Below are 24513 nucleotides of genomic sequence, written 5' to 3'. Positions count from 1 at the left end.
AATCAAGCATGTGTACTGACTATATATCAGGTCACACTTCTCAGCAACAAGAACTTCTTTCCTTTATGTCCAAGCCAACTATAGTGAACAGCCACTTCCTGGGTCATGAGGGCTTCAAGAATTCTGCGCGTAGACAAACTAACGTTTCTTTCATAATGGGAACAGCGCAAACAAGACAACGACAGAGCGAAAGGACAGAGGACGACCGCTGACTCACAACTACGTTTACTGAAACACACATCAGGTGTATACGTGACACAAGCGATCACATGGCCAATCGACGAACGCACAACCGGGCCACATGTATACAGGGCATCTGTTACCGTATCGAGCTATCTAGGTGCCCGTGCCCTTTCGCTCAATGTGGGCTACTTCCACAACTAATCTGGTGAATACATCAGCATGCTTAAACCCCGCAGGGGCGTCTGCGTCAGCAGGCGTTTGGTGTGTTGCGACACCACGGACCCGAGCACACGAGGGTTGGACCCTCCCGCGTGTAGCCGTGCGCGGCTTAGACGTGTCCGGGGAAAAGGGGATCCTGGGGGTTGAGCCAATGCCGGGTGTTTGGACCTTTACGGCCCCTCGGCGGCGGCAACACACCCCTTTGGCCTCGGCTTCACGTAGACGGCACCCCCGGACTGACCCACCCGGGGGAAATCGGCAGTCGCTTTTTCCTGTCCTCCTCTCCAATCTTCGTCTTTCTCTCTCCCCCTTTTACATCTTTCCTGTCTTCTCATCACTTCTCCTCACTTCCTAGTTTCCCGGCGGCAAGGGTTAACCTTGTGTAGCTAGCCAGCCTTGGTTATGCTGTATTTGGTTATAGCAGCGATGTACGGCTGGCGTTGGCAGGGTTTCCCTTGCAGGAACTTCTGTCACGTCCCCTTGTAGGGCTCCATGGTGGGTGGCCGGCATCGCGGCCAAAAACCCAACATTACTTATGGAAAATGCTTTTCCTAAACTCCCTGATCGCCCTCAGAAACGAGGGCGCACCGAAGAGGTCTTTCAGTTTTTCGGACGCCAAGTCCGAAATTTTCCTCGTTTTCATGTCATCCACGCAGAAAAACCAGCTAAACAAGTACGAACAATCTCCCCGTTCCTTGTATCAAAGTCTCTTACCGAAGTTTTTGGCCCAGGATATAAGGTGTCGAGGATGGCTAGCGGTGACCTCCTCTTGGAGCTCCGCGACCAGAAGCAATTTGAGAAGCTGCCACAGCTAGTATCATTTGGGGAGACCCAAGTAGTAGTAACCCCACACCGCACAATAAATACCTCCCGCGGCGTTGTCTCGGACGATGATTTGCTGGAGCTCACTGAGGCCGAGCTCTTGGAAGGTTTCAGTGAACAAAATGTTATAAATGTCAAAAGAATTAAGATGAAGCGAGATGGTAAAGAACTTGCGACCAAACACCTAATACTGACATTCAATTCAAGTGTCCTGCCCGAGTCAATCGAGGCCGGGTACATCAAGCTCCGTGTAAGACCGTACGTGCCAAATCCCCTCCGATGTTTCAAGTGCCAGCGTTTTGGCCACAGTTCGCAGAGCTGCCGAGGCCGCCAAACTTGTGCAAAATGCAGCGCGCATGAACACTCCTCTGAAGCCTGTGAGAATTCTTTCCACTGTGTAAATTGTGATGGCGAGCATGCCGCATACTCGCGGTCATGCCCGTCTTGGAAGAAAGAAAAAGAAATAGTAACAATCAAAGTAAAAGAGAATATCTCATTCAAGGAGGCACGCAGGCGGGTAACATACCTTCCTAAGGCCAGCTTTGCCGAAGTGGCGCGTCAGGGGGCAGCGTCACAACGGCCTCCGGCGGCTGTCCGACCCACAAGCCGTGAGTCGGCAGTTACGCCATCTGTCCCCGCGGCGGTTGCAGCTAGCGCTGCTCCGTCTACCCAGCAGACGGGGCCACCGACACCAAAGGTGGGCGCAGCCGAGGCTGCCCCAGCCTCCGAGGCCCCTTCCAGCGCTGGCAACGGCCAGCGCAGCCAAATCCCTCTGGGAGCCCCATCGACCTCCGGGCTGGTGGGCGCAGGGGTCTTGCCCTCCAAGGCGGGACTCCCTCTGAAAACTTCCCGCTCGCAAGAGCACGTGTCCGGCGCCTCACAAGAGGCAATGGACACCACACCTATCCTCAAGGCGCACCAGGCGCCTAAGGAGCGTCGAGAATCACTCGAACGCTTCAAAAAGAACAAAACACCTATTACAGGGCCTCGAAAGGGCTCTGTAATCTAAGGCATCTTTCCGTTTCCGTACACACAGCACTAATTTACATTAAATATGGATACACAAATCATACAATGGAACGTCAGAGGTCTCCTTAGAAACCTTGATGATTTGCAAGAACTAATCCACAAATAGAATCCAAAAGTGCTGTGTTTACAGGAAACACACTTAAAATCTAAAAACACAAACTTTCTCCGAACGTATGTTACGTTTCGCAAAGATCGCGATGATGCCGTCGCATCATCGGGTGGTGTTGCGATTGTCACTCATAAAAGTATAGCCTGTCAGCCCTTACAGCTACAAACGCCCCTTGAAGCAGTGGCGGTGCGAGTTGTTCTGCTAAACAAACTCATCACTATCTGCTCGCTTTATATACCCCCACATTACAAATTAACTAAACACGAATTTCAGTCCTTCATGGATGAATTGCCAGAGCCTTATGTTGTTCTTGGCGATTTTAATGCACACAATTACCTGTGGGGCGACCCTCGTATAGATGCGCGAGGACGACTTGTTGAACAATTCCTTTTCTCTTCTGGTGCGTGCATTCTGAATAAGAAAGAACCCACATATTACTGTCTTGCCAACAAATCCTTTTCTTCAATAGATCTTAGCCTAGTCTCCCCGTCACTACTGCCTGAACTCGAATGGGAAGTTACAAACAATCCTTACGGAAGCGACCACTTCCCCATACTGCTACGAACACCTAAAAAGAACGAATAAACACCACAGGCTCCTAAGTGGAAGATTGATACAGCTGACTGGGAGAAATTCCGAACTCTCAGCAGTATTTCATGGGATGACATGTCCTCGTTAGGAATTGATGCTGCTGTGGAATATTTTACAGCCTTCATAATAGATGCCGCATCTAAATGCATATCACAAGTAAATGGCTTGGGGTGTAAACGGCGCGTGCCGTGGTGGAACGAGGATTGTAGGATCGCTCGTAAGAAACAAAACAAAGCGTGGGGGTTGCTACGCGCCTCCCCCACTGCGGAGAATCTCATAAACTTTAAAAAAGTAAAATCCCAAGGCAGGCGAACCCGTCGACAGGCCAGAAGAGAGAGCTGGCAGAAATTTTTATCAGGTATCAACTCGTATACAGATGAGGCAAAAGTCTGGAACAGGGTTAGTAGGATAAGAGGGCGACAAACATACTCCCTCCCTTTGGTAAACACGCAAGGCGAAACCCTGCAAGACCAGGCAGATTCACTTGGGGAGCACTTTGAACGTGTGTCAAGCTCAATCAATTATTCCCAGTCCTTTCTTAAACATAAAGAAATAATAGAACGTAAGTCAATCATTCGAAAATCCAGGCAGAATGAACCGTATAACTGGCCTTTCAGTACTGCCGAGTTGAACGCTGCCTTGAACACATGCAAAAGCACTGCACCGGGACCTGACAGAGTCATGTATGACATGATTAGAAACCTACATACTGACACACAAGTTACACTACTTACACTATTCAACGCTATTTGGGCTTCCGGATACCTCCCATCGACATGGAAGGAAGCGACTGTGGTTCCTGTTCTGAAGCACGGGAAAGACCCCTCCTTGGCGGCAAGTTACCGTCCGATAGCTCTAACTAATTGTCTGTGTAAGCTTTTTGAAAAAATGATAAATCGCAGACTTATACATTTCCTTGAGCTCAACAAAATGCTCGATCCTTATCAGTGTGGATTCCGAGAAGGGCGGTCAACAACAGATCATCTTGTGCGCATTCAAGGATATATTCGCGATGCCTTTGTACACAAACAGTACTTCCTCTCCATATTCCTTGATATGGAGAAGGCATATGATACAACATGGCGTTACGGGATCCTGCGAGATTTGTCGGGAATGGGCATCTGTGGAAATATGTTGAAAATAATTGAAAGCTATTTGTCCAATCGTACCTTCCGTGTAAAAGTTGGCAATGCACTGTCACGTCCCTTTACCCAGGAAACTGGTGTACCCCAGGGAGGCGTGCTCAGCTGCACTCTCTTTATCGTTAAGATGAACACCCTACGTGCTTCACTACCACCTGCCATTTTTTATTCCGTATACGTAGACGATATACAAATAGGCTTCAAATCCTGCAACCTCACAGTATGCGAAAGACAGGTACAGCAAGGCTTGAACAAGGTTTCTAAGTGGGCAGACCAAAACGGATTCAAAGTCAACCCCCACAAAAGTTCTTGTGTTCTCTTCACAAGAAAGAGAGGCCTGGTCCCAGATCCTTGTGTAGAACTGGGCGGACAACAAATTCCTGTAAACAAAGATCACAAATTTCTTGGTGTTATACTTGACTCCAGGCTTAATTTCATTCCGCACATAAAACATCTGAAAGAAAAATGTCTTAGAACAATGAACTTACTTAAAATCCTATCCCACACAACGTGGGGTAGCGACAGACAGTGTTTGTTGAATATTTACAAGAGCCTTGTTCGATCACGGTTAGATTATGGTGCCGTAGCATATCACTCTGCCGCACCGAGCGCACTTAAGATGTTAGACCCCGTTCACCATCTGGGTATCCGTTTGGCCACTGGCGCATTTAGGACAAGCCCTGTAGAAAGCCTATATGTAGAGTCAGATGAGTGGCCACTCCATCTTCAAAGAACAAACATCAGCTTAACATATTTTCTCAAGGTTCGCTCTAATAAGGAACATCCGTGTTTCACAACCGCTAACGACTTGACGTGTGAAACACTTTTTCATAACAGACCCTCTATTAGACTTCCTTTCTCACTGCGTGCAAGAGAACTTTGCACGGAAATGGATGTCCCAGTTCTCGAGCAACGCTTAATGCCTCCAGCTAAGCTAGTACCACCCTGGGAGTGGCAGCTGATAGAGTGTGACACATCCTTTATAGAGGTTACTAAACATGCGCCAGAGCCACATATCAAAATGCATTTCTTGGAGCTCCAGCACAAGTACTCGTGCGCAGAGTTTTACACAGACGCTTCTAAGTCGCATGCCGGGGTGTCCTACGCAGCCATTGGTCCATCCTTCTCGGAATCCGGTGTACTGCACCCTGAAACAAGTATATTTACGGCTGAGGCGCATGCACTATTGTTGGCTGTGAAACATATCAGAAAATCAAATATTCAAAAGACAATTTTATTTACAGACTCCCTAAGTGTCGTAAAAGCCTTGAAGTCACACTGTAAACACAGAAACCCCGTAATAACTGAGCTCTATTCCATTCTCTGTAGAGCGTATATGTCTAACCAGCATGTCATTATATGCTGGGTGCCCGGACATAGGGGCATTGAGGGTAACGTTCTAGCGGACCAGATGGCCACATCCATTTCATTGCATGCAGTTAGTCCTACTGCTTCGGTCCCTGTCACAGATCTGAAACCTTTCTTAAGAAGAAAACTGCGAAACCACTGGCAACGTATGTGGGACGCAGAAGTAAATAACAAACTGCACGTGATAAAACCACAGTTAGGTTCTTGGCCCCCCGTAACAAAATCACGGCGAACAGATGTCCTATTCTGTCGCCTGAGAATACGACACACATTTGGCACGCATAACTTTCTACTCACTGAAAATGATCCTCCAACCTGCGGTAGATGCGGGGAGAGGCTGACCGTCCTCCACGTCCTCCTGGAGTGTCGGGCAGCCGAATCTGAAAGAAGAAAACATTTTTCCCTAGCATACCGGCAGCACATCCCCCTACATCCCGTAATGCTACTCGGTCCAGAACCTTTATTTGACACCAACACAGTCCTAAGTTTTCTGAAAGATGTTGTCCTGCATGTTTTTAGCCCCACGTGTTCGTAGCGGGTCCTCTCTTCAGAGGATGCCGCTGTGATAGCTCTTTCGTATAGCACGCGCCTCTAGGCCCTTGTGTTTCAAGGGCTCCGGTGAGGCAGCAGTGCTCCAGGTAATTTTACTATCTCATATATCTTTTATTCTGCATCATTCTTTTACGATGGATTTTAATGTTCAAAGTATTCGTCATGAGTCATCGCCATAATTTTATAGCACGTAGATTTTACGCACTTTACAGCGACAATTTTTAGGCCAGTTTACAGCCAAGTCACATCTCCATAATACATCGTCAACATCACCACTTGTCATGGCGCTCTTTGGCCACACCTGGCCCTTGCGCCATTAAACACCACATATCATCATCAGCATGCTTAAACAAAATTGTCTCTTTGAGCAGAGGCTTACACTTACATTGCCGGCAATGGGCAGACACATGCGCAGAATCATTATTGTCCAAGCACAATTCATGTTAAGCCTTACATTCATTCTCCGGCCGGTATGCCCTATGTACTCTCGCCCACACTTGATAGTGCATTGGTAGTGCAGCCTACATGCTTATTAGCATGTTTTACTGTGCGCCTTACGTTAGGAGTACGTTCTGCTCCACTTTCTCGCCTTTCGACCGCTTCCCATTATGAATGTATACCAAATCGCCCAACTTTCCACTTTAATAACATTTCTTACTGCTAGGGCAGCAAGTTCCCGCGTCTGCAAGGTTTCGTACCATTAATAGGAATACCAACAGATCAGATAACACTAAGCAATTTTTTATAGCAGGTGAATTTTCGAACGACCCACTGACTGAAAGCCAGTTTCAGGCTGCAGTGCAAGGTTCAGTAAAACATGATTGAAGATTTTAAAGAAGCATAAAAAATCCTAAAGAAGGTCCACATCTTATACCAAACAGCATGCTATAAGTTTCTAGCATGGTACTATGTTTTCACAGTCGTTTTATAACTCCGATGTCAGTGCTTAGTAACTCACAAAAAGTTCAATGCAATTCCAAATGACATGCAAAGTAGTAGTCTTGTTTTATTTCATTTACTCACTAAAGAAGCCCTACAATGGCACTGCAACAAACCTTTAACATCATTGCTATACCCTCTTCAGTCCCATTGTCCACACCCATGTACAACTTTCATCCTTCTCATAAATAAACCGGAAGTGAGAGGCTAATATATTCGGTGTAACGGAAAACAGTGCAGGTGGCAGCTTATGTCAAGCGTGTAATCCTTTTGTTGGAACCATTTTTTCAGAAGATTGAAACTTTCTACATCACGTACTGCTCCCCGCAGGGGCGTCTGCGTCAGCAGGCGTTTGGTGTGTTGCGACACCACGGACCCGAGCACACGAGGGTTGGACCCTCCCGCGTGTTGCCGTGCGCGGCTTAGCCGTGTCTGGGGAAAGGGGGATCCTGGAGGTTGAGCTGATGCCGGGTGTTTGGACCTTTAAGGCCCCCCGCTGGAGGCAACACACCTCTTTGGCCTCTGCTTCACATAGACGGCACCCCCGGACTGACCCACCCGGGGGAAATCGGTAGTTGCCTTTTCCTGTCTCTCTCTCCCTCCAGCTTTTGTCTTTCTCTCACTTTCCACCTTTCCTGTCTTCTCCTGGCTTCTTCTCACTTCCAATTTTCCAGGCAGCAAGGGTTAACCTTGTGTGAATAGCCAACCTAGGTTATTTCATATTTGGTTATAGTGGTAACGTACAGCTGGCGTTTGCAGGCCCTGTTTTTCAGGCCCTGCAGCGTCCCCTTGTAGGACTCCACGGTGGGTGGCTGGCGTTACTGCCGAAATCTCACATATATTTATGGATAGCTCCTTTCCTCCACTCCCTGATCGCCCTCAGAAAAGAGGGCGCACCGATGAAGTTTTTCAGTTTTTCGGACGCCAAGTCCACAACTTCCCACGTTTCCATGTAGTTCACTCGGAAAAACCCGGTAAACCAGTGCGCACTATTTCACCTTTCCTTGTATCAAAAACTCTGACTGATGTTTTTGGAGCCGGTTATAAGGCGACCAGAATGGCAAGCGGTGATCTCCTCCTGGAGCTCCGCGATAAGAAACAATACGAGAAACTGCCTAAGCTTCTGTCATTTGGGGATAACCAACTAACAGTAACCCCGCACCGTACTATGAACACCACCCGCGGCGTTGTGTCAGACGATGACTTGCTGGAGCTCACTGAGGCTGAACTCTTGGAGGGCTTCAGTGAACAGAATGTAATCAATGTGAAAAGAATTAAGATGAGGCGAGATGGCAAAGAAATCCCAACCAAGCACTTAATAATCACCTTCGGATCAAGTGTCCTGCCCGAGTCAATCGAGGCAGGGTACATCAAGCTCCGTGTTAGGCCGTATGTGCCCAATCCGCTCAGATGTTTCAAATGCCAACGTTTCGGCCACAGTTCGCAGAGCTGCCGAGGCCGTCAAACTTGTGCGAAGTGCAGTGCCCACGAACATACCTCTGAAGCTTGCGAGAACACTCTCCATTGTGTAAACTGTGAAGGTGAGCACGCCGCATACTCGCGGTCGTGCCCATCCTGGAAAAAAGAAAAAGAAATTGTAACAGTTAAAGTAAAGGAAAATATAAGTTTCAAGGAGGCACGCAGGCGGGTATCCTACCTGCCCAAGAAAACCTTTGCCGATGTGGCGCGTCAGGGGGCAGCGTCACAACGGCCTCCGGCGGCTGTCCGACCCACAGGCAGTGAGTCGGCAGTTACGCCATCTGCCCCCGCGGCGGTTGCAGCTAGCGCTGCTCCGTCGACCCAGAACGAGGAACCATCGGCCCCGAAGGTGGCCGCCGCCGAGGCTGTCCCAACCTCCCCGGCCCCTTCCAGCGCTGGCAACAGCCGGCGCAGCCAGATCCCTCAGGGAGCCCCATCGACCTCCGGGCTGGTGGGCGCAGGGGTCTTGCCCTCCAAGGCGGGACTCTCTCGGGAAACATCTCGCTCGCAAGAGCACGTGTCCGGCGCCTCACAAGAGGCAATGCACACTACACCCATCCTCAAGGCGCACCAAGCGCCTAAGGAGCGGCGAGGCTCCCTCGAACGCTCCAGAAAGAACAAAACCCCTATTACAGGGCCTCGAAAGGGCTCTGTAATCTAAGGCATCCCATCCGTTTCCGTAAACACAGCACCAATTTTATTTTAAATATGGATACCCAAATCATTCAATGGAACATCAGAGGTCTCCTTAAAAACCTTGATGATTTACAAGAACTCATCCACCAACACAATCCAAAAGTGCTGTGTTTACAGGAAACACACTTAAAACCAAAACACACAAACTTTCTACGACCGTATGTCACGTTTCGGAAAGATCGCGATGATGCTATCGCATCATCGGGCGGTGTTGCCATTTCTATCCATAAGAGCATTGCATGTCAACTTTTACAGCTACAAACGCCTCTCGAAGTAGTGGCGGTTCGAGCTGTACTCCTAAACAAACTCATCACCATTAGTTCTCTTTACATACCCCCACATTACAAATTAACGAAACATGAATTCCAATCCTTTATTGATCAATTGCCAGAACCTTACGTTGTACTTGGCGATTTCAATGCGCACAGCTCCCTGTGGGGCGACTCTCGTACAGATGCGCGAGGTCGACTTGTTGAACAGTTCCTTTTTTCCTCTGATGCGTGCCTTCTGAATAAGAAGAAACCCACATATTACTGTCTTGCAAACAATACATTTTCTTCAATTGATCTGAGCATAGTTTCTCCGTCCATACTGCCTGAACTAGAATGGGAAGTTACGAATGATCCTTACGGAAGCGACCACTTCCCCGTACTACTAAGAACACTTAAAGAAAACGAATATCCACCACAGGCTCCTAGGTGGAAGATTGACACAGCAGAGTGGGATAAATTCCGAACCATAACTAGCATATCATGGGATGACATGTCCTCGTTAGGAATTGATGCTGCCGTGGAATATTTTACAGCCTTCATAATAGATGCCGCAACTAAATGTATATCACAAGTAAATGGCTTGGCATGCAAACGGCGTGTCCCGTGGTGGAACGAGGACTGTAGGATCGCTCGTAAGAAACAGAACAAAGCGTGGGGGTTGCTACGCGCCTCTCCTACTGCGGAAAATCTTTTTAACTATAAGAAAGTGAAATCGCAAGGCAGGCGAACACGCCGACAGGCTAGAAGAGAGAGTTGGCAGAACTTTTTATCCGGTATCAATTCGTATACAGATGAGTCCAAAGTTTGGAACAGGGTTAATAGGATAAAAGGGCGACAAACATATTCCCTTCCTTTGGTAAACACACAAGGTCAAACACTGAAAGATCAGGCAGACTCGCTTGGGGAACACTTTGAGAGCGTGTCGAGCTCAAACCATTATTCGCAATCCTTTTTGAAATACAAACAAATAGAAGAATGTAAGCCAATAATACGAAAATCCAGACAGAATGAACCCTATAACCGGCCTTTCAATATTGCTGAGTTGACAGCTGCCTTGAACACATGCAAAAGCACTGCACCGGGACCCTATAGAGTCATGTATGACATGATCATAAATTTACATACTGACACCAAACTTACACTACTCACACTTTTCAACGCTATTTGGGCTACGGGATACCTTCCATCCACATGGAAAGAAGCGATTGTGGTTCCTGTTCTTAAACAGGGCAAGGACCCTTCCATGGCGGCAAGTTACCGTCCGATAGCCCTTACAAACTGTATTTGTAAGCTTTTTGAAAAAATGGTTAACCGCAGACTTGTACATTTCCTTGAACTCAGCAATATGCTCGATCCCTTTCAGTGTGGCTTTAGACAAGGGCGGTCCACAACCGATCACCTTGTGCGCATTGAGGGAAACATTCGCGACGCCTTTCTACATAAACAATATTTCCTATCCGTATTCCTCGACATGGAGAAGGCGTACGACATTGCGTGGCGTTATGGAATCTTGAGAGACTTGTCGGGAATTGGCATCCGTGGCAATATGCTCGTCCTAATAGAAAGCTATTTGTCCAACCGTACATTCCGCGTGAAAGTCGGCAATGTATTGTCGCGACCTTTTATACAGGAAACTGGTGTACCCCAAGGAGGTGTACTTAGCTGCACGCTCTTCATCTTAAAAATTAACACGCTTCGTGCTTTATTACCGCCAGCCATTTTTTATTCTGTTTACGTAGACGACATACAGATAGGTTTCAAATCCTGCAACCTTACAGTATGCGAGAGGCAAGTACAACAGGGCTTGAACAAAGTGTCCAAATGGGCAGATGAAAACGGATTGAAAGTGAACCCCAACAAAAGTTCTTGTGTGCTTTTCACTAGAAAGAGAGGGCTCATTGCAGAACCCAGTATCGAAATGTATGGTCAGCGAATCCCTGTGAACAAAGAACACAAGTTCTTGGGCATCATACTTGATTCTAAATTAACTTTTATTCCACACATAAAGAATCTCAAGGTCAAATGCTTAAAAACAATGAACTTACTGAAAGTGTTATCCCACACAACATGGGGCAGCGACAGGAAATGTTTAATGAATTTATACAAGAGTCTCATTAGATCTCGGCTGGACTACGGTGCCGTGATCTACCATTCTGCAGCCCCGAGCGCGCTAAAGATGCTAGACCCAGTCCACCATCTGGGTATCCGTTTAGCCACAGGAGCTTTCAGAACGAGTCCCGTACAAAGTTTATATGCAGAATCGAATGAGTGGTCACTTCATATCCAGAGAACATACATCAGCCAAACATATTTTTTGAAAGTCCACTCTAATCCTGAACATCCCTGTTTTAACACCATTAATGACATGACATATACTACACTGTTTCGTAATCGTCCTTCCATAAGACAGCCTTTCTCGATGCGTGTGAGGGAGCTTAGTGCTGAAATGCATGTCCCACTACTTGAGCTCCGCCTAATGCATCCAGCCAAGCTGCTACCTCCTTGGGAGTGGCAGCTGATACAATGTGATATATCCTTCATGCAAGTTACAAAACACGCTCCAGAGATTGAAATCCAAATGCATTTCCGGGAACTCCAGCACAAATACTCCTGCACGGAGTTCTACACAGACGCATCAAAGTCACACGACGGGGTGTCCTATGCAGCCGTCGGTCCATCCTTCTCGGTATCCGACGTACTGCATCCGGAAACTAGTATCTTTACGGCTGAGGCTTACGCACTGCTGACGGTCGCAAAGCATATAAATAAATCAAAACTCCAGAAATCAGTTATATATACGGACTCCCTTAGTGTTGTGAAGGCCTTGATGTCATTCTCTAACCACAAAAATCCGGTAATTAGTGAACTCTATTCCGTTCTGTGTAAAGCGTATATAGGTAACCAGCATGTCATCATATGCTGGGTGCCAGGTCACAGGGGCATCGAAGGTAATGATCTGGCGGACCAGATGGCCACGTCAGTTACATCGCATTCTGCTAATCCCACCGCTGCAGTTCCTGTCACCGACCTGAAGCCCTTCTTACGTCGGAAACTACGGAACCACTGGCAGCGCCTATGGGACGCGGAAACAAATAATAAGCTCCACGTGATAAAGCCACAGTTAGGATTCTGGCCCTCTGTAACAATATCCCGCCGAACAGATGTCCTATTCTGTCGTCTCAGAATAGGACACACATTCGGCACTCATAATTTTCTACTCACCGGAAATGACCCTCCAACCTGCGGTAGATGCGAGGACAGGCTTACCGTCCTCCACGTCCTCCTGGAGTGTCGGAAAGCCGAATCTGAAAGAAAGAAACATTTTCCCTTAGCATACCGGCAGCACATTCCCCTTCACCCATTAATGTTACTCGGCCCAGAACCGCTATTTGACACCAATGCAGTCCTAAGTTATCTGAAAGATGTTGTATTGCATGTTGTTAGCCCCACATGTTCGTAGCGCCTCCTCTCTTCAGAGGATGGCGCTGTGATAGTTCTTTCGTATAGCACGTGCCTCTAGGCCCTTGTGTTTCAAGGGCTCCGGCGAGGCAACAGTGCTCCAGCTACTTTTACCATCTCATATATTTTCAATTTTATGTCATTCTTTTACGATGGATTTTAATGTTCATAGTATTCGTCATTAGTCATCGCCATAATTTTATATCACGTAGATTTTATGCACTTTACAGCAACTATTTTTAGGCCACTTTACAGCCAAGTCACATCTCCATAATACATCGCCAACATCACCACTTGTCATGGCGCTCTTTGGCCACACCTGGCCCTTGCGCCATTAAACACCACATATCATCATCACGTACTGCTGCACCATCAATGACAAAAATTATTGATGCACAGTACATTTTAAATGCCACTAGATGTTTAGTCATGCAGATAGATAGTGGCATGTAAAAATTTTCTTGTGGTAATGCCACTAGAAAACTGTATAAGTGGGATCAGTGTCCACACACCTAGAGGTGCTGATATGAGTAATTGCCCACACCATCTGTTCAAGGAAGCAGGCATTTTCAGGCTTGCAAGAGACCAGTTGACATAAGTACTGACGTTGAAAGGTACTGTGTTGTTATGTTGGATCTGAGGAATATACGAGTGCGCTGTTCACAAAATTAGTCCTTTAGATATATCTATTATACTTTACTTGTTGTTTTTTAAGTGCAAGAAGCTAGGTGCATTTCAAGTTTGTATATTTTCATTATTTATTCACCGTGATGATATGTAATGATAACTAACCCCTTATGTAATGCCTGTAAAAGGGCCTTTAGGGTACATGAATTAAACGAACAGTTGTTTTTCCACCAAGACTTCAGAACTGCAGTGCACATAGAACCTGCTACATATACTGCAAGCAAGGATACTTGCTTATTTCATACAGAGAAAGCGAGAAATGTTTACCGTGTGATATGTCAGTCAACCTCACGCCTATCAAATTCGTGTATAACAATACTCCACAAAACACACTTACCAACTTTGACTTCATTGCAGCACTTTCTGGGAGGTCTTGGTCAAACAGTTCAAATTCGGTGCTGTCCCAAAATAGTTTTTCTAACAAATTTGCTTCAGGCTGCAGTTGTTGGTCACAAAGCTTCGCTTATATTACGTCTAGTTGGCTTTCCAGGTGTTCGACTCTCAAGATTACTGTTTGTAGAAGCTTGATGACCAGCTCAATGCTTGAAATTCACGAAGAAAATGTGTGAGGACACTCTGGCTGATCAGGTAATATCCATGCAGTTTCCAGGTTTAGTTTAGTTTCTTTAGTGTGATGCAGTACTTCATTGATAAACAATAACTACCTCATAGCCAACTATCAAAATCAGAGTTGACTGGTGTGCAACTTCAGTACAGTATAGTCACCCATCCTTCATTCTTGCCAAGCCCACCATAGTGGTTGTTTTGCTATCACAAGAGTACCAATAAAAAAGCTTCTTTAATGCCCCTTTGCTACGTCGGGTTCATTTCTTTGGCTCTATAAACACTGCTTTGCCAAGCATTCTGTCCACTTTTAGTCATAAGCCCGCACAGTGGTGGCACCGCACCTATAAGCTATGTGAAGAACAGTGTGAAAAGGTAGCACAGACGAGTTGTTTTCACAGGAAAAGCCGATCAAGTTTGCCAAACCATTTTCCTTACTGAAATGCAGGGAATATTTGAATCCGAAATTGCCACACTACCAGTTATAATGGCAACATGTTACATAAAAAGGTGGTACTGTATTGTTAAAATGGCAGTGCCAATCATGTATCGTGTTAATATTCACCAAAAATGAGGAAAGGCTCTAGTGTTACATCAGTGTCACACGGCCACATCTGATTATGATTTGAGCCCAATTCTGATAGAAATTCTCAACCACAATTGGTTCCCTCCCGCAATATTGCAGGAAGGAGCCAATCACAACAACACTTAATCTGGGACTGCCCGCTGTATTCTGGCCCCGGGCAAAGGGCCCTTGCTTCGGTCCCAAAGGAATGAATGGCGACCAACTTCCCTACAGACCTGGGCGCTACCGAGACACTGCAGTGCTGCGACCGCTAACGAGCCCTGGCAGTCACTGTACGAATTCCTCGATGATCCTGAGGCTCCAGCCACTGGGACCAGGCTTCTTCTTCTCGAGCGTACCAGCGAAAGCATCAGGCCCCATGATGGAGATAATTAAGTCCCACACTGTTTCTCTTACCTTCTTACTCCCGCCACTTCCCAAGCCAATTCACCACAGCCCTCTAAGGACAAAAATGTGAATAAAGACGTGCAAACAACAAGAGCCAATCACAACCGAGAAATTTGGTCACGATGGAAAGTGTGCCGTGTAACACAAGTACTACTGCCCACATTGCGGTACAAAACTTTTCTGGTTATTGCACAGCTCCTCTGCCCAAAGTGAACCAAAAGGGAACAAAGTTCCTGCTTGAGCATCTGGCCTACATTGCGACTTTATCGCATCAAACGAAAACATGTTGACGTTCATACACTAGTCAATAAGCAGCAGTCAACAAGTTAACAGTGTACCCAAACGGTGCTCTAGGTCATAGTAACATTATTCAGAGCCCCAAAGACCAGCTAGCTCCCTTAAGAGGAAGCTTAGCTCGGGGGCTCCTATCTAAATGCCTGGGAGAGGGGAAATCGCTTTTCTTGGCAACCACTGCACCAATTTTGATGAGGTTTGTTACATCTAAAGAAAAAGAATGTAGTGACTTGCAAATTTGTTATTTATGTCGTCAATTTGTTAAATAAAAATTGGCAAAAATCGCAAATCTCAGGAATGAAACTATATTGTTTTTTTTTGTAACTCAGCAATAAAAATGATATCACAGTTCTGTAAATTGAACCTAACAGTCCCTCTAAAGTGGACATAAGTTGTAAGCAAGATATTCATATATTGACACACGGAAAGCAATGATGAACATCTAGAAAATTAATCTATTGATGTAGCTCAAAAATTTTCTTAAAGGTTGTGCAGGGCCTTCCTAAAGCATCCAGTCCATGGTTTGCATTACTGTCTTACAATGGCTGCGTTCACCCTGAATGCATGACTCTAGACATCTTGGAAGATTAATCAATCCTCTAACACATGAAAACCCTGGCTTAATACGAATTCTTAAATGCTTACCATCGTCTGAAATAGGTGCAACAGACAGACTTGAATGCCACTTCTCATTCTTGCACGGCGAATTTCCCATTTGGCTTGCTTTTTTGTAAGACAAAAAAAAAAGAAAAATACATAATCAAGTTCACCAGCGGACCTTTAAGGTGTGTTACTGCTGAGCAGTGCTTCTGCAAGGAAACAAGTGTTACGAGACAATGTTTAGAAGTTAACCTTTGCACATTTTTGCTACAGCTTCAATAGGTTCTGTAAGAAAGCACAAAACAGACAATGCTAGATTACATACTTTTCATCGAAGAGTGAGCTGTGAATGATCTTTTAATGCCTGATGATTCTTGCTTTGCATCTTGTTCCCTTACACAGTCAACCTCACCTTAATATCCGCCATATCCGCCAACCTCACATCGCCATATTTTAGTATAGAGATTTTACGCACATTAGAGCGAGTATTTTTAAGGCCCCTTTCCAGCCACATCACACCAACTTCATAGAAAGTGTTGTGAAGTCTTTGATATCGTTCTGTAAGCACAAAAATCCTGTTATAATTGAACTCTATTCCGTGTTATGTAAAACATATGTGTCTAACCAGCATGCGATTATATGCTGGGTGCCTCTCCATAGGGGCATCCAGCGTAACGTTCTAGTGGACCAGATGGCCACATCAATTTCATTGCATGCAGTTAATCTTACTGCTTCGGTCCCTGTCACAGACCTGAAGCCTTTCATAAGAAGGAAACTGCGAAACCACTGGCAACGTATATGGGACGCACAAGTAAATAACAAACTGCACTTGATAAAGCCACAGTTAGGTTCGTGGCTCTGCGTAACAAAATCACGGCGAACAGATGTCCTATTCTGTCGCCTCAGAATAGGACACACATTTGGCACGCATAACTTTTTACTCACTGAAAATGATCCTCCAACCTGCGGTAGATGCGGGGAGAGGCTGACCGTCCTCCACGTCCTCCTCGAGTGTCGGGCAGCCGAATCTGAGAGAAGGAAACATTTTTCTCTAGCATACCGGCAGCACACCCCCCTACATCCCGTAATGCTACTCGGCCCAGAACCTTTATTTGACACCAACGCAGTTCTAAGTTTTCTGAAAGATGTCTTGCATGTTGTTAGCCCCACATGTTCGTAGCGGGTCCTCTCTTCAGAGGATGCCGCTGTGATAGCTGTTTCGTATAGCACATGCCTCTAGGCCCTTGTGTTTCAAGGGCTCTGGCGAGGCAGCAAGTGCTCCAAGTAATTTTACTATCTTATATATTTTCTATTTTGCATCATTCTCCTACGATGGACTTTAATGTTCATAGTATTCGTCATTAATCATCGCCATCCCCGCAGGGGCGTCTGCGCAAGCAGGCGTTTGGTGCGTTGCGACACCACGTACCCGAGCACACGAGGGTTGGACCCTCCCGCGTGTAGCCGTGCGCGGCTTAGCCGTGTCTGGGGAAAAGGGGATCCTGGGGGTTGAGCCGAAGCTGGGTGTTTGGACCTTTAAGGCCCCCCGGCGGAGGCAACACACCTCTTCGGCCTCGGCTTCACACAGACGGCACCTCCAGACTGACCCACCTGGAGGAAATCGGCAGTCGCCTTTTCCTGTCCTCCTCTCCACTCTTCGTCTTTCTCTCCCACTTGTACATCTTTCCTGTCTTCTCTTCACTTTTTATTACTTCCGTATTTCCTGGCGGCAAGGGTTAACCCTGTGTAATATATCCTGCCTTGGGTATATATATATTAGGTTATAGCGGCGATGCATGGCTGGCGTCTGCAGGTATTCTTCCAACCTTGTAGCGTCGCCTTGTTGGGCTCGGTGGTGGGTGGCCACCATCGCCGCCGAATTTTCCTGCTCTGTATGGCAAATAACTTTCCTCCGCTACCTGATCGCTCCCTGAAGAGGGCGCGCACCGATGAAACATTCCCTGTCTTCATGCAGCCAAAACAATCTTTTCCAAAGTACCATGTTGTACATAGTCAGAACGATAAGAAAACAGTCAGAATGATCTCACCATTTGTTGTAGCGAAATCTCTCACTGAAGCAATTGGCCCAGGCTATAAAGTAACGAAGATGGGAAGTGGCGATCTTCTTCTCGAACTCCGCGACAAAGTGCGGAGTTCATTTAGTCTAGAAGAGACTTCTGGTAAACCTGCTGTATCCAAATCAGTGTTGACTTTCTAGAACCAAAGTGTAACATATTTTACCGTCTTTACCACCTGTCAATAGACATGTTTTGCGGCCGTTCAAAGCAATTTTGTTGGATAATTGTTAGTTTGGAATGACTCCGCTTTTCGGAAGATTCCTTTTATAGCAAACATTTTGCTCACTCTTGACTGGTTTACACGATTATCACCCATATATTCCTCTATATACAAAAGCGCTCATCAATACGTTACCTTGATCTCTTGCGGCTAGTGAGTCAAATGGTCGCGAGCATTCTTGACCTAGAATAAGAAATTTCTCTGCTCTGAGAATTAGGCACACACAGTATACAAAGTCCTCATTTCTATACAGAAAATGGCCCCCGAAGAAAATACAAATTATGGCGCAACATTTATGTAGAGTCACAAGCGATTTCATTTACTATAATCTGCGTTTAACGTGTAATATAATGATGAATTGTAATACCAGTGAATGACCAATAATAAGTAAACATGAGTTCAACACCACCTTTTCGGCATGCTTTCTCCAGAGGCACTTAAGAATCACTTTATCAATAATGCAATACCCTCTCAGGATTTTTAGAAGCTGGTCTACAAAGTGTTGTTGTCCCTTTGTGTCCGCGTCACTTCGTTCTGCTGGAAACCATTCGTGCTATGCGCAGCCAACGAGTTCGTGTGAACACTATTCTGGTTTACAAACAACACAATACTAAACAAAGTTTGCATATATTATCTGGCAAGGTGACAGACTAGAGCTAAATGATGGTGCAAAGAGTGTTGTCAGTGACAAAAAATGAACAATATGTTTAGAGAAACTGAATAACTTTAGATTGCGTATAGATAGAGCAGAATAAATGTATAATGCCTTCAGTACTACAATTTTATAAACTCTTCCAGGACAATACTTTAATCTAGTCCCATGCAATATGTAACAATCATCTGGCTGTCCCAATTCTCGATGTGCCTTATTTGATGTGCCTTAGTGATGTGCCTTAGTGTGGTGACAGAACAGGGACAAGCCTAAGTAAATGCACAGACTAACTTCAACAAGGCTTTACTAGAAAGAGGTGCACATATTCATGCCTATGCTAATGAGTCACGAAGCCTTTGTTGATGTCACTACACTTAATATATACCAAGTATGTCTAACAAGCAAGGCTGAACCTCAATGCATCTGAAAGTCTGCCTATACTTTATATATTGGCTACTTGCCATTTCAATGAAGTGTACTTATCAAGCAACATCTACACTGGACCCTCAAGGTGCAGCAAATGGTGGTTTGCTGTACTACGGGGGTCAAATGAAAGGTGAACAGCAGAGCGCGTGGAAGAAGCACAACTGAAGGTATAGTGTGCATTGTCCCCGCAGGGGCGTCTGCGTGAGCAGGCGTTTGGTGTGTTGCGACACCACGGACCCGAGCACATGAGGGTCGGACCCTCCCGCGTGTAGCCGTGCGCGGCTTAGCCGTGTCTGGGGAAAAGGGGATCCTGGGGGTTGAGCCGAAGCTGGGTGTTTGGACCTTTAAGGCCCCCCGGCGGAGGCAACACACCTCTTCGGCCTCGGCTTCACATAGACGGCACCTCCAGGCTGACCCACCTGGAGGACATCGGCAGTCGCCTTTTCCTGTCTCTCCCTCCTCGTATCTTCGTCTTTATCTCTCACTTTTTGACCTTTCCTGTCTCCTTCTCTCTTCTTTTTACTTCCTTTCTCCTGGCGGCAAGGGTTAACCCTGTGTGGCTATCCAACCTTGGGTACACCATATTAGGTTATAGTGACGGCGTACGACTGGCGTCGTGCAGACTTGTACGCAAGCTCTGCCGCGTCCCCTCGTTGGGCTCCGTGGTGGGCGGTCGGCGCTGTTGCCGAATGCATACATTTTTCATGGAAACTTCTTTCCCCTCCCTTACTGATCACCCTCAGAAACGAGGGCGCACCGAAGATGTCTTCAAGTTTTTTGGACGCCAAACCCAGAACTTTCCCCGCTTCCATGTTATTCATTCCGAAAAGCCAAACAAAGCAGTGCGAAACATCTCACCATTCCTTGTTTCAAAGTCCCTAACAGATATTTTTGGTCCAGGTTACAAAGTGTCGAGGATGGCAAGTGGCGACCTCCTCTTGGAGCTCCGCGATGCAAAACAGTATGAGAAACTACCGCAACTAGTGTCATTTGGAGAGACCCCCATAACAGTAACCCCGCACCGTACAATGAACACCACCCGTGGTGTTGTGTCAGATGATGATTTGCTTGAGCTGACTGAAGCGGAACTACTGGAGGGCTTCAGCGAACAAAATGTGATCAATGTCAGAAGAATTAAGATGAGGCGGGATGGAAAAGAGATTCAGACGAAACACCTAATAATTACTTTTGGATCAAGTATCTTGCCCGAATCAATCGAGGCCGGGTACATCAAGCTCCGTGTCAGGCCGTACGTGCCAAACCCACTCCGATGTTTCAAATGCCAGCGCTTCGGCCACAGCTCGCAGAGCTGCCGAGGCCGCCAAACATGTGCAAAATGCAGTGCCCACGAACACACATCTGAAGCTTGTGAGAATGCTCTCCACTGTGTAAACTGTGATGGGGAGCACGCCGCGTATTCGCGGGCGTGCCCATCCTGGAAAAAAGAAAAGGAAATTGTAACAGTTAAAGTAAAGGAAAATATAAGTTTCAAGGAGGCACGCAGGCGGGTATCGTACCTGCCCAAGAAAACCTTTGCCGATGTGGCGCGTCAGGGGGCAGCGTCACAACGGCCTCCGGCGGCTGTCCGACCCACAGGCAGTGAGTCGGCAGTTACGCCATCTGCCCCCGCGGCGGTTGCAGCTAGCGCTGCTCCGTCGACGCAGAATGAGGGACCACCGACCCCGAAGGTGGCCGCCGCCGAGGCTGTCCCAACCTCCCCGGCCCCTTCCAGCGCTGGCAACAGCCGGCGCAGCCAGATCCCTCAGGGAGCCCCATCGACCTCCGGGCTGGTGGGCGCAGGGGTCTTGCCCTCCAAGGCGGGACTCTCTCGGGAAACATCTCGCTCGCAAGAGCACGTGTCCGGCGCCTCACAAGAGGCAATGGACGCTACACCCATCCTCAAGGCGCACCAAGCGCCTAAGGAGCGTCGAGGTTCTCTCGAACGCTTCAAAAAGAGTAAAACCCCGGTTACAGGGCCTCGAAAGAGCTCTGGAACCTAAGCTCTGAAATCTCTGTAATTAATACATCTGTTTCCGTATACACAGCACTTATTTACTACCAATATGGATACACCAATAATTCAATGGAACGTCAGAGGACTTCTCAGGAACCTTGATGACGTGCAAGAGCTTATCCAAAAACACAATCCAAAAGTGCTGTGTCTACAGGAAACACACTTAAAACCACAACACACAAACTTTCTCCGACCGTATGTCACGTTTCGCAAAGATCGCGATGATGCTGTCGTATCATCAGGCGGTGTTGCCATTTTGGTTCATAAAAATATTTCCTGTCAGCGTTTACAGCTACAAACGCCCCTTGAAGCAGTGGCGGTTCGAGCTGTTCTTTTAAATAAACTCGTCACCATTTGCTCGCTTTATGTACCCCCACACTTCAAATTAAACAAGCATGAATTTCAGTCATTTATAGACGAATTGCCAGAACCTTATCTTGTTCTTGGCGATTTCAATGCGCACAGCTGCCTGTGGGGCGACTCTCGTACAGACGCGCGAGGTCGTCTTGTTGAACAGCTCCTCTTTTCTTCCGGTGCGTGCTTGCTGAATAAAAAGGAACCCACATATTACTCTCTAGCAAACAGAACATTTTCTTCAATAGATCTTACTATAGTTTCCCCGTCTATACTGCTCGAACTTGAATGGGAAGTTACGAAGAATCCTTACGGGAGCGATCACTTTCCCATACTGATAAGAACATCAAAAGAAAACGAATATTCTCCGCAAGCTCCTAGGTGGAAGATAGACACAGCCGACTGGGAGAAATTTCGAACTCTCACTAACATCTCATGGGCCGACATGTCTTCTCTAGAAATTGATGCTGCTGTAGAGTATCTTACATCATTCATAATAGATGCCGCATCAAAATGCATATCCGAAGCGAGTGGTCTGGCATGCAAACGACGTGTACCGTGGTGGAACAGCGAATGTAGGATCGCCCGTAAGAATCAGAACAAGGCGTGGGGGTTGCTACGCGCTTCTCCCACTGCAGAGAATCTTATCAACTTTAAAAAAATAAAGTCCCAAGGCAGGCGAACCCGCCGACAGGCCAGAAGAGAAAGCTGGCACAAGTTTTTATCGAGCATTAACTCGTTTAGGGATGAGGCCAAAGCCTGGAACAGAGTTAATAGGATTAGAGGGCGGCAAACACATTCACTCCCCCTGGTAAACACACAGGGCGATACACTACAAGACCAGGCAGACTCACTTGGGGAGCATTTTGAAAACGTGTCAAGCTCAACAAATTATTCACAATCGTTTCTCAAACACAAACAAATAGAAGAATGTAAGCCTCTAATCAGAAAATGTCGTCAGAACGAACCATACAACCGTCCTTTTAGTATTGCAGAGTTGAGAGCTGCCTTGAACGCATGCAAGAGCTCTGCGCCAGGACCGGATAGAATAATGTATGAAATGATTAAAAACGTACACGGTGACACGCAAGTTACAATACTTGCACTATTTAACACTATTTGGGCTGTGGGGTACCTTCCAACCGCATGGAAACAAGCCATTGTTGTCCCTGCTTTGAAACAGGGCAAAGATCCTTCCTTAGTGGCAAGTTACCGCCCGATAGCCCTCACAAGCTGCCTTTGTAAGGTATTTGAAAAGATGATTAATCGACGACTAATTCACTTCCTTGAACTGAAGAAAGCGCTAGATCCCTGTCAGTGTGGCTTTAGAGAAGGGCGGTCCACAACCGATCATCTTGTACGTATTGAAGGATATATTCGCGACGCTTTCATCCACAAACAGTTTTTCCTATCGGTATTTCTGGATATGGAGAAGGCTTACGACACAACGTGGCGGTACGGCATCTTGCGAGACTTATCGGAAATGGGCATTCATGGTAATATGATAAACATAATAAAAAGCTACTTGTGCAATCGTACCTTCCGGGTGAAAGTCGGCAATGTGCTGTCACGTCCTTTTACACAAGAAACTGGTGTACCCCAGGGAGGCGTGCTCAGTTGCACACTTTTTATTGTTAAAATGACAACGCTTCGTGCTTCCTTACCACCAGTCATTTTGTATTCCGTCTATGTGGACGACATTCAAATAGGCTTCAAATCCTGTAACCTCGCAGTATGCGAGAGACAGGTACAGCATGGTTTGAACAAGGTGTCAGGGTGGGCAGAGAAAAATGGTTTTAAAATCAATCCTCAAAAGAGTTCTTGTGTGCTGTTTACAAGGAAGAGAGGCCTAGTTCCGGATCCTTGCTTACAAATGTGTGGACAACAGATACCTGTAAACAAAGAGCACAAATTCCTAGGTGTTATACTTGACAATAGACTCACTCTCGTCCCACACATTAAACAACTCAAAGAAAAGTGTCTGAAAACAATGAACCTAATGAAACTTCTATCCCAGACTACGTGGGGTAGTGACAGAAAGTGCCAAATGAATCTGTATAAGAGCCTCATCCGGTCACGATTAGATTATGGTGCCGTGGTATATAACTCTGCCGCCCCGAGCGCGCTAAAGATGCTAGACCCTGTTCACCATCTGGGTATCCGTTTAGCCACAGGAGCTTTCAGAACGAGTCCCGTACAAAGCTTATATGCAGAATCGAATGAGTGGTCACTTCATATCTAGAGAACACACATCAGCCAAACATATTTTTTGAAAGTCCACTCTAATCCTGAACATCCCTGTTTTAACACCATTAACGATATGACAAATGCTACACTGTTTCGTAATCGTCCTTCCGTAAGACAGCCTTTCTCGCTGCGTGTGAGGGAGCTTAGTCATGAAATGCATGTTCCACTTCTCGAACTTCGCCTAATGCATCCAGCCAAGCTGCTACCTCCTTGGGAGTGGCAGTTGATACAATGCGATACATCTTTCATGGAAGTTACAAAAAACGCTCCAGAGATTGCAATCCAAATGCATTTCCGGGAACTCCAGCACAAATACTCCTGTACGGAGTTCTACACAGACGCATCGAAGTCACACGACGGGGTGTCCTATGCAGCCGTCGGTTCATCCTTCTCGGAATCCGACGTACTGCATCCGGAAACTAGTATCTTTACGGCTGAGGCCTACGCAATATTGTCGACCGTGAAGCATATAAGGAAAACAAAACTCAAAAAATCAGTTATTTTTACGGACTCCCTAAGTGTTGTGAAGGCTTTGATATCGTTC

General features: G+C 46.5%; 1 long non-coding RNA gene across 1 annotated transcript in view; it reads left to right on the top strand.

Moving 5' to 3' along the window:
* The window catches only part of LOC140216761 (uncharacterized), a 275100-nt gene extending 258969 nt beyond the window's left edge, over window positions 1-16131 (top strand). Inside the window, exon 2 of the long non-coding RNA XR_011893445.1 lies at window positions 14797-16131. This is a non-coding gene — a long non-coding RNA (uncharacterized lncRNA). The remainder of the gene's footprint in view (window positions 1-14796) is intronic.
* Window positions 16132-24513: the final 8382 nt, after the last annotated feature.

Source organism: Dermacentor andersoni, chromosome 3 (assembly GCF_023375885.2).
Source record: "Dermacentor andersoni chromosome 3, qqDerAnde1_hic_scaffold, whole genome shotgun sequence".
NCBI classification, from domain to species: Eukaryota; Metazoa; Arthropoda; class Arachnida; order Ixodida; family Ixodidae; genus Dermacentor; species Dermacentor andersoni.
This window is presented reverse-complemented; position numbering and strand designations above follow the sequence as displayed.